At 44.9% G+C, this 11504-nt stretch overlaps 1 pseudogene; it reads right to left on the bottom strand.

The window, feature by feature from the left end:
• Positions 1 to 1139: 1139 nt before the first annotated feature.
• Positions 1140 to 9768, bottom strand: LOC120839505 (annotated as a pseudogene).
• Between the last annotated feature and the right edge of the window lie 1736 nt (positions 9769 to 11504).

Raw genomic sequence — 11504 nt, 5'->3', positions numbered from 1 at the left:
GCACAAACTGATAAGCGCGCGCTTTAGCTGAGCCCCGAGTGAGCGTCCTCCCCTCCAAGCAGAACGGAACTGCCCGGAGCGCTCGCAGCGCCCCCGCCAGCCACCGCCTCGGCCACGCGCTCCCAGTGGGTCTTTCATATCGCCGGAGACTGTACAAATCAGTAAACACCTTCAAAGGGCTTGTCAGTGTACTGCCTAATGGGCTTTTGGCCTTCGTGTCCGAGCTTTACACATGATCAACATCAGACAGAGAAACTCTCAAAAGGAGCGGCTTTTTAAAGTTGACATTTGAAGAGAACGATTCTGTGATGGAAGATAGGGGTTTCCTCATTCAGGATTTGCTTGAGAGAAAAGGCGCAAAGCTGAATCTGCCCCTTTCTTGAGAGGCCGCACATTCACAGATGGACAAGTGCAAGAAACAAAAGAAATCGCATTTCTAAGAATGCATGTGGAACGTAGAATACAAAGAATTAAGGCATATCATATATTCGATCAGCCGATACCACTGACCCTTGCCCCTGTAGCTAATCAGATTTGTACAGTGGCAGCTATACTCACGAATTTTGAGTCCCGTCTCATAAATTGCACAGGCAGCGCAGATATGATGGCAGGTTGAAACCTAACGCGAATATTTATGACAAGCACACGTAAACTTTGCCTTTCCCATAAAATATTGATTGAGTGCCCACTCGAAGTACAGCCACCATTGTGAGAAAGGGGTACGGGCACTTACTAGGTTTGGGAACAAAAAAGCAGGACAGGCTTGCGAGGGACCTTGCTTAGTGTGTGTGCCTTTGAATAGGGGGTGGGTGCCTGTTTGCAACATGGGCACATGGTCTGTAGTTTCCCGATATCTTCATTTTACTTTGCGTTATGTGTGTCGGAGTTTTGTGCGTCTTGTATGTGTGCTGACGTTCACGAAAGAAACCTGTCATGAGTTTAGTGCTTGTGGTCTCTTTTTGTTACGTACTCGTTCATGAGAGGGAGCATTTTGTTGAAAAGGCAGAGATGTCTGCCGGCGAGATGAACCGTAAACGCTACTGTGCCGAAGGGAGGGGTGACAAACTTGATTGAAACACAACAGTTAACCCAGCCAGAGACATCTTTATTCAGCCCTAACTACTGCAGTTTGAGCTAGTTTACTTGCGGGCAACATAGGGCAACATGTGCCGAAAGTAAAAATCGTCAAGCTTTTGACGCATTTCCACCCAGTCCTGAAAATTAAAGCGAATGCGCTCAACGACGATCCACTTCTCTGAGAAGACAACGAAGTCTCTCCAGCGACATCCGGTCAGAGCTATTTGGCCAAGCATCTGGTCATAGTGGTTATGGTCCCGGTAAAGATGTGGCTCATCGTTTTCAATGAATGTTATGTAGAAGTTCTGCATCCTGGCATAATCTGGTTCAGTGTCCTTGAGTGAATACGGACATTTGATTTGCGAGGACTCTGTACAAGAGCTCCTCTGGATCATATACCAGCCTGTCAGGTGTGGCACCAAGCCACGGGAATCCAGGTTTTACTACTAAGCCGCAGTGCTGGAGCGACATATTATGCTTGAAGTTAGTCATTACAGCTTATAGCGGTCCTCACCCAAACTTTCATCTATTAGCCCATACTGAACTGCGCGAACATGCGAGATGTCTTTTGGCTCGATCAGGTTCCGGAAGCCTGTTTCTGTCCACTGTTCTCGCTTGGATCCACGACCAAAACTTGAGGCGCTTAATCGGTTACGCCACGCGTCTCGCCAGTGCGCACTCCGTCCTTGCTGTCTGGAGTTCAGTTCGAGCTCCCTGGCACTTTCCGGCGACAATTCGATCGCCTGTGACAAGCAATAAAAGTCGTTATAGCATATGAACAGAACACCATCTGTTACATCTCTAGATTACCGCATTTCTCCTGGCCCACCAGCCTTGCTGAGAAGTGATTGTGCAAACAGTTTTTCTTTTCTGCTTGACTGGAAATGATAATGCAGGATGTTATGCCTAATGCTTAAACCTGCAGGGCAGTCAAGTTTTGCCTGACACGACGCACAACCTAACCCCAAATATCTACAACATCGAGGTAGCCCTTTGGCCATGCTTGTTGTTGTTAGTCTGCAGTACTGTGGAGTCTCTCCTTTCACTTTGTCGGTGCTGACTTAAGCAGTCTTTGTTCGTGTATGTTTACAGCAGTCGCAACGCTATCGACTGTCCCGCGCAATTCTAGATGACTTCACTGAAGGGCAGCTATTCGAAGGCATCGAAGGCGTGCAGGTTTCAAGGCTTAGTGGGCAAGGAGCCAGATTACCATCGAGGCTGCGCGAGGAACAACACCGTCAGGGATTGACAATTTCCGAAAGACGTGGAATGCTTCTTTCACATGCAGCGACTGTACGAGTAAAACTGGTGCAACAGCACACTGCAAAAAATGGACCGTAAAATTTACGGTCAAATACCAGGCAGCTGATGCTGCCAAACTTGTACAGTAAAAATAACGGTGCACTGTGAATCTGGTTTACGATAAATTTAAACGGGGACCGTAGAAATCTACGGTCGGCCTTCAAATTTACGGCAAAAAGATTTACAGCGCGCCGTTATTTTTACGGTGCAATTTAAACGGCGACCGTAGATTTCTACGGTCACCGTTTAAATTTATCGTAAACCAGATTTACAGCGCACCATTTTTTTAACTGCACAATTTTGGCAGCTGCCTGGTATTTGACCGTAAATTTTACGGTCCATTTTTATGCGACCGTAAAGTTTGAACAAAGTAAAACATACAACGTAAAAAAAAAGTCGGCCGAGTATTTTGGGGCTGTTGTGTTGCACTGTTCAACTGACTTTAATCGCGCATATCTAAAGTGAATAAGCAGTTATGCAGAGAAAATTTTGTGTGCGGCGAGGTCGGCTGCTCTTGCAGCACCCGATGCATTAATAGGGAGTTTTAGAATAGCGCACGCTAAAGCTTTGCGCACGCAAAGAATAGCGTCGTCGACACTGCGCATGCTCCGAACGCAAACCAGGTTTTGCGCTTTGCGTGCGCAATTTTAGCGTGCGCTATTTCTCGGAAATAGCGTGCGTACGCAAAGAGTCTTTGCGCTTCTCCAAGGAGGATTCGTGATGACAAGTTGGCTAAAGCCAAGAAGAGCAGGGTTAAAAAAATGGCGGCTTGAAGGATTATGCTGGCGGCTTTGGCGGCGTCGTGAGTGCAGGGTCGGCGGCATCCTCGCGACTGCGGTTTTCAATACGGGATGACTCGGTTTGGCAACGATCACCGGCAACTTGATGCTTGCGACGCGCGAACATTTCTCGGCGAAGGTACGATGTGCGAAGCAACGTTGGTGCGAAGGTCAGTACACGAGACCTCTCTTCCCGAGGCGACGCAAGCGGACACGATCGGTCAACCGCTCGCGTCGCATTCTCATGTTCAAACAAATCTAAAATGCTACTCTGGACCAGGAAACTTTTTTTTCTGAAGTTACAGCATTTCGTCTGTGAAATAAAAATTGTTACTGTATCTTGGTGGCGTCGCAAGCGCGAGATGCTTGGGCTTTTGCGTCGCGACGGAGAAACGCTATTCTAAAACTCTCTTGCGTCGCGTGCGCTAATACAAGCGCTAAATTTAGCGCTAGCGTGCGCTAAAATTGCGTACGTTATTCTAAAACTCCCTAATATTCGTGACCGTGCTGTCAAAGAAAAGTAAAAAGATGTTATATCTATTCGCATTTCCATTTATATTCCGACATGTATATTAACTCAAGAACCTTTTTGTTTACGTATGTTTTCTTGTTTTTTATTCGGGTTCCTCGATCAGGGTTGATCCCAACGACATCTGTAAAAACAGATATACGAAGTAGTTTTTTTTTTTTTTTTACAATCTCAGCTTATAATACGCGTTAGAAAATAATGAGACAATAAATACCTAAATTGGCCAGTGACTAAAGCTTTTGAAACACTGATCTTTTGAATATGACTAAGTAGCCTGGCACTTAATCTTGCAAGTTAATAAAACTCCCCCATATAAACTTCTAAGTTCACATAGACACTTTTTTACCAAACTCATACCAGGCTAAGGACCGAACAGCCATTCACCGAATTACATATTTTGTTGACTTGTAAAATGCAAATAAAGAACGAAAGGGAATATCTGCCAGTTCTCAACTAAAGTCGTGTATAAAGCAACACATTTTAACATTTTACAACTGTAACGAAGGTTGCTATATAGGGAACCGTATTCAAAACTGTATAATAGATCATTGCTTTTTTCTTTCTTGTTCTGCGCTAATAAATTACTCTCAAATTAGTTGTCTTTATGTTAAGCAACTTGCCTATCTTGGAATATACACACTGCTATTATCATGTCACAACAATATTCAATCGAGCCACTTTTAACAAGACCTTTACATTTTCGGGATATTGAAAATGTTTAAATTCAGAATATACATCTCTACTGGATTTAAAGCTGCAACAGCAGCCCTTGGAACTGATTTATATTTTTGTTCTGTAAATATTAAAAGTGGAAATAAAAGCCTTGTTATATTGAATAAACATTTTAAGTCTTTTTGAATGAAGACTATACTTCGTCTCACCCTACGATGGACTAAAGGCAGAAGCTACGAACCGCCAGATCCAATCACGAGCCAATTTGACATTGCGAGGTTATTCACTTCGATACACGTATCGGGGCCCGCGTCTCGGATCACTGATGGTAATGGGCGGACATTGGTTCAGATTGAGCAAAGAGTGACTCAACAATTTTACATTGCAAAGAAAGCCACGACGTACAGGCCCCTTGCAGTGCCGAAGCTATAAAAATGACGCAGCGTTTTTGGATTCGGAGCATTATTTGTCCAAACCGGATCAATGCTAATCGTGTCATAGTTTAGCGTGGAACGTGATTGTACCTGGCGGCCCGTGGCTTTGGCCTTTAGTCCATCGTAGGGTGAGACGAAGTATATTCGCCAGTGGCGTCTTGAGGCGGGTACAGTCATTTCTTAGAGTATATAGCTCATCCTAAGTTATAACGGAGACAATGCTATCAAGAGAAAATTATATTTGAATTTTTTAAACGAAAAGTACCACTCATTATAATATCGTTTGGTAGCGTGTATTCGCACACTACAAAATATACTTGAGTAAGCGAAGGACAGGGAACACGAAATAAAATAATCAGACTTGCTTTTTATTCTACAATATCTCACCATAGCATGCCTCTAGCATTGATAAGAACTCTCGTTGCACAAGTTTTCATGCAAGCAATGGACATTCTAAAACAAGGGGCTCCGTCTGGAGCCATTGCTGAAATATATGTTAGATCAGATGAAGTATATAAAGGAACAAACAAAAAAACACACCGGATGATGCCAAGAAGCACAAATGAGCTCAATACCTTTGAATAAACTCCAGGGTGATGCAAATCTCTTCTGTGTACGCAATGTTGAAAACGTAGTACGCGCTGAATAGTACAGCCAGTGCATGGTCGAACATGTGAATTTCGTCCATCACAGTTATTTAATCAATTGAGATCGAGTACATGCTGGCTGAGTAGATGCATTTCCCAAGAAAAAGCAAAGGGCGTGAAGGCAGATATAAAATGTAGGAAATTGCAGAACTATAATTGTAGTTTAAAATCATTATAAAATTATAGGCAATATTGATTACTTGGGGTTCGGAAAGTGATCAGTGAATGCTCATCATGAACTAGAATGCATGGGGAGATGGGTGGTGCTTCTTGAATCATGTCAGTTACAGACTGGCCTTACTGACAGGCACCATCACACAATTCCTCCAAAACACCGGGTAAGTGGGACTCGCTGCGAGGCTCGGTAAATACCTGGCCCATAAATTTTTTTTTCTAGGGGGAAATTTAGTGCCTCTTTAACGGGGACATGCGGAGCAAACCGATCCTTTTGACCACAACTACGTCCTATGTACATACTCACCGTTTCCACACAAGGAAAGTGCTTGCTCAAATATGCAGATTTCATGTGTTCTGGAAAAAAGGTGGTAGATTTCAGGTTCGTAACATCATTGTATAATGATGTTATGAACTCAATGATGTTATGAACCTCGACTGAACCAAGCACGTTTTGAAGGCTTTCAGCAAGGCCGAACATGTATTGTTTGTGCAAGAAATGCCGACGTTGAAATTCATAAATGGTTTTTTGAACTGTTGATACCGGCATAAGAAGCTTTCCGTTAAACTTCAGGCACAGAAAAAAACAAACAAAAAAAAACAAGATCGTATTTTACGGCCGTTCTTTTTTCTTCTGCAGACAGAGACATTAACACGTCGTAGTTATCATCAGGGGATTGCATCACGTTAACAGAACTGTCTTCATTAGAATCCGCACTAGTCGACTGAGTCGAAGAGTCCTCAACCTGAAGCGGGTCTACAGGCGATGCGCGTCGTAGTTATCATCAGTTATCATCGAGAAACCCGTCACTCGTAAATGCGCCCAGTTCAAATGTGCCGTGAACTATGATTTCATACCTTCTGACAGTTGGAGCACGAACACGAAACCAAAATACCGTCGGTGATGTGGCCTTTTAGATGTTTTAGCAAAGCCTCCCTTGTGTGGCACTCCTCTAAGCATGCTGGCAAAGTGCACTGAAAGCTTTTCAAACTCCTCGAAGCAGACCGTACTTACACTTAGGCGTTCAAATGCCCATGTCTTCTCAAAATATGACACCTGGGAGCATCATACGTAACAAACTAGCAACAGCATCCTTCGTCCACACACGGAAGAATTCGAGAGCTGAAAACGTGCTCATCGAATTGCGCAACCGGCAAGCGTCCTTGAACAGAAACTACAAATTCTGCAAGTAAACATCTTTCAGGGTGTTGTATTTATGCCACCGTTACACTATTCTTGCCAAGCAAGCAGCAGATTGATAATGAAATACCTGTCTCGAGTATCCAGTTGCCTTCCGCTCCAAATTTTCAGGTGCACAAAAATCCGGGAATGCCACGAACGAACGAGGACAAAATGGCGCAGAGACGGGCGGGAAGGCGGGAAAATGAACCGAACGTTCGCTTCTTCCACTTCTTCCCGCGTTGTCCCAACCAACGTTGCTTTCTTCTGTCGACGCTTCTAGCTCGTCGCATTGTTGCTCTACTGTTTGCTCTTAGATTTTTTTTTTTTTTTGCTGTTAAGGCAGTTACGTTCTGCGTTGGCGCGGACAAAGAAAGGAGGTGAAGGGGCGAGAGGAGGCTCTCTGGGTTCCCGCAGCTTCCGAAGGTCAAGCGTGGTGACAGCTGTGCGCGTCTTTTCTTTCTGTTTTCTTGCTCCATTAAGTTTTGCGTTTTCCTCTCGCTCTTTTTTGCTCGTTTACGGTGCATTTCAGGTAATTCCTCCTAACGGCGTTCTTGCAGTTTTTATTAGCGTATAGCGCCGTAAATTTGATGGTTATTTTTTACAGTGCGGGCACACTGAGAGTCATCGCAACTGTTGGATTCACATGTTCTGGCCACCGTCGCTATGTCTGTCGCAGCGCCACATGTTTGTTTTGCTTACAATACAACGTATACGCCTTCCTATGCATGAACATATCACGTTTACATAAACTAACCGGTAAGTTCAGATTTTTACATTGCTAATACAAGACGAGGAATTTCAGTTTTAGCTTTGCAACGTGCACGAAACGCTCTCTCCTGGTCACGTGGCACACGGCAGACGCTGCCGACGCTGCTACAGGATTCCAGCTGGGTGGAACCCTGTCAAAGGGCCGCTGCGACAGTGCCACTACAATTTTAGTTGAATAGAGACGGGAATCGCAGCAAGTGAAACGGGCTTACAGGCGGCATCTCGCACGCATAAACATAGGCGGCAGCAGCGTCGCCAATGCAAGCCGCACTGGCGATCAATCGACGGTGGCGCGCTCTGGCCAATACCTAGCAGGTATGCGTCAAATTTACCTTTATAAGGTGCGTGCAAATCTCCGAAATACACAGTTGTGAGTCAGCGCTCGTCTTGTGTAGTTCCTTGGCTGGTGACCTAGTTTGCGCTATGCATTATGTCTTACGATCATACTAACCAGTCCAACAACGTATTGTACTGTCTGCCACGGTTTCCGTAAGCAGCACCTACCTTCAATAATTGCCATTCCTCTGCACTGAACGTGCCAGAGAATGTGTGCTGTGGAGTCCCATCGAAGAGGGAGAGCTCCGGTACGAAAGTTACAAGGCCGATTCCTGCAGAGATGTTTGCCGAGGTCCACGTCTTGTAGCCGGAGGGTGGCATTGCCTGCTGATAAGACAGCGGTGAACCAACAGGTGCAGGCCCAAGTTTTGTGTCCGTTAGCGGCCCTCGGGCAGCCAGTAGTACTGCGCCAAAGTCCTGGTTTACAAGGCTCTGGAGAGTTCTGCCCAGTTCATGCAGCAATTCCAGCTGCCGTTGCTCGTCCTGCTTCTTGGTGCAGGCATCAAACAGCCGCACTGGCATTGGTGTGGGCACGCCGCCTTCACGGGTACTCCTCCAATCCACGTCTTGGACATTCATTGGCCTGATGCCTTGTCGTCGAGGGCGCCGCCACTGTTGTGGGAGCTCGGTGCACAACAACTCTGGCGGTGTCTCCTTGTAGCCTTTTGTCTTCAACAAGATGATCAACCGAAGAGTGGCGAGAATATGGCTGCACGTACCGCATGCTCCAGCAGGGCACTCACAAGTTGCACCTGTCACTGCTCCAGTGTCAAGCCTAAATGCGACTTGAATTTTATATGGCACTCCAGTCTTCTTCTGGCTCCTGAAGCATGTAGCTTGTGCATAGACGACACCGAGCCTGTTGGGATAACAAGAAGGAATATGTGAGCTTAGCTAAATGTTTTTTTTTTTTTTGATTTTTCTACTGGTAAACACCTTAAGGACAGCAAAGAAAAAGGCACATCCAGTGACCAAAGAAGTCGCTCATAAAAAAATGTGAGGTGGGAGCCGCATGCGGAATCTTCTCTGGGCTAGTGTTCATATAGAAAAAAATTAATTACTAAACTAAGTTATACTGCCGAAATCTCCTGGTATATTCTCACTTGCCAAAGTTCCAGTGCAGGTGTTTTTACAGTTGCTGTGTTGTAGCATGTGTACTACGTCACGGTAAGTTGACATTGCGAACTAGATAAGAAGGAATACGTTGACCGCTTATACATTTGCACACTTCCGGGCTATATCACCGGGAAGCTACGCGCGCACTTTGTTGTTGTTACATTCGTCTCCTTCCTTCAGTGATGTAAATACGTGCCGAAAGCTAAGGCCCATTTCAGACGCAGCGTAGTCGGATGCCGCCGCGAGCCCAACAAGCTCGCTCCGTCATGGCATAGCAAGTAAAGCCTCCCACCGGTAACAAAAGCTAGGCTGGTTCGTGAAAACCTCCTCGTTAAATTTAAGCAACGTTTCAGCATACCAGCAACCACTGACAATCGTTGACTACTGAAGAATTCAACGCGTACGCAAGAGCGCCGCTTTAGAAGAACTGCTTCGCTCGGTTGCGTAGCAGATACGACTCCGGCGTTGCCACGACTAGAACACCAGAGGGATGTCGTGAACAAGCGTAGCCAGTAAAGTCTTTTTTTTTTTTCACAATCTTTACAAAACAACGCAAGTTACGGAACGGTATTCAGGTACGTCGAGTCGCAGACGTTCGTCATCACTGACGAAGCGTCATCAATGACGCTTCGGTGGCAAAGGTGTACGACTTGCTCCGCTGCCGTGACGATGGCGTTTCCGAAGCGCGCAAGGCTCCAAACGTGCTTTCAGATACCCGTGGTAAGTCTTCCAGGTTATTACACCACATTACGTGGTCAAAAGACGGAAAACCCCATCGTTCGCTCATTGCTTCGCACGCTTCGCTGCCGCCGGCTTGCGACAACGAACATGGCGACGCTCTCAGTGTTGTCAGACCACCAAGCAATTTTGCATAAGGTCCATTGCGTTAAAAAAGAAACATGTCTTACGAAGGCCGTTAATAAATATGGTAGAAATGTCGCTCACGAAGCTTCTAAATTTCTTAAGCAATTACGTCACAAATAAAAAGAGTCGAGGAGGTGAGAAGAGGGAGAGAAGGGCGCCAAATATAGAAAGGCGCACGCCTTTTTATCTTTGGGGCCCTTCTCTTCCTCTTCTCGTGCGGGCGTGGAAAACACTTTTGTTTTTAGTTGTGATATATTTTGCGCGTCTTTGACTACAATTTGCATTGTTTTAGAAAACAAAAATACTAGATTTTGGGTGTCAGTGCCCCTTTAAGGTCTCACGTTATTCGCTTACTTAACGAATCTTGATAAACTGTTCTACAGAGGCCGAAAATAATGTATTTTGTATATCAAAATTTATAAAAAGGATTAGCCGAGTGAAGAGTAAACAAATATGAGCGGAAATATGCTACATACGGCGGTTACCTGCAAATACATGGCGCCTGTGCGAAGCAACTTGCTGAGAAATGGCGGCAGTTCTAGAAATGTAGCCGAAACTGACCCCCAAAAAGTTCCCTGTTAATTTATTGTCTACGCAGTGTGTTTAAATAATAATAAAAAAAGGATGCATTATTGTGAAAAATCCCGCTCTAGAATTGACTCATAACATCGTCTGCTATCGGAGATAATGTCTGCGCTCTCGCTCATACCTGCCTTTGCTGTCGGCTGTTGCGCCAATCAGAGCTTTTGTTGATAATCAGACGCCATGGGTAACAAAATCGGGTTTTTAAATTTTTGCTCTTGACTTCGTTAAGTTCATTCTTTAAAATTTTATGCACAAAGTGCACAATCTTCGGCCATATTTGTGCAAATGTTTTGCGTAATGTGTAAGAAACATATTTACGCGGTTGCTTTAAGTGTCCATCGATCCACTTGACCCACGTGGAGGAAGAAACGAATAAAACTTATGTTTATACGAAAAGCCGACGTACGAAGATTTATAGACATTTGAAGTGTGGACAGACTCATTCACTCGCACTCTTGTTTTTGCCAAGTGTGAAAAGGAACAATTTAGATTATATTACATTTAGAAGATATTCAGCATATTTGTATGAATCCGATTACTTCAGTTCTCCACAAAGCAGTGATTTTCTGTTTTTGTCTTCCTAGATTTTAGTTCTTTCAATCTAATAAAAAATGTAGAAGAAACAATGCCGTAACAGAATCCGCGCGATATTTCGCTATGTACGAGCGGCGAACTACAATGGCGTCTTGAGAAGCTGTTAGTTGGGAGGAGAGCCACGAGATGGTCGTGAAATACATGGAAACAATTGCAAGTTTCAGAGGTCTACGTGTTTGCAGAAATTCATTGAGATTTCTAATCAGGCGCGTTTATACGGGCCTGATCAGAATTCTAACGCAGCCTTTGGCAACATCAGGCTGCGTCAGAAGCACAAACTAGGAAACGGATATTACGTTGATTTTGTTCCCATTGGTGTAGTTCTTGGCTTAGCCTCTGAGGGCGCGACGAATCTGTCTCCTTCCCAAACATGCCTCACGAGAGTATCCAGTGGACACGCAACCGAACACTATATAAGTTCGTCCAGTTCGAGACGGTCAGCGG

This window comes from Ixodes scapularis, unplaced genomic scaffold, assembly GCF_016920785.2.
Source record: "Ixodes scapularis isolate PalLabHiFi unplaced genomic scaffold, ASM1692078v2 PGA_scaffold2__306_contigs__length_199485367, whole genome shotgun sequence".
NCBI classification, from domain to species: Eukaryota; Metazoa; Arthropoda; class Arachnida; order Ixodida; family Ixodidae; genus Ixodes; species Ixodes scapularis.
The sequence above is the reverse complement of the archived record's forward strand: the minus strand, read 5'-3'. Positions and strand labels throughout refer to the sequence as shown.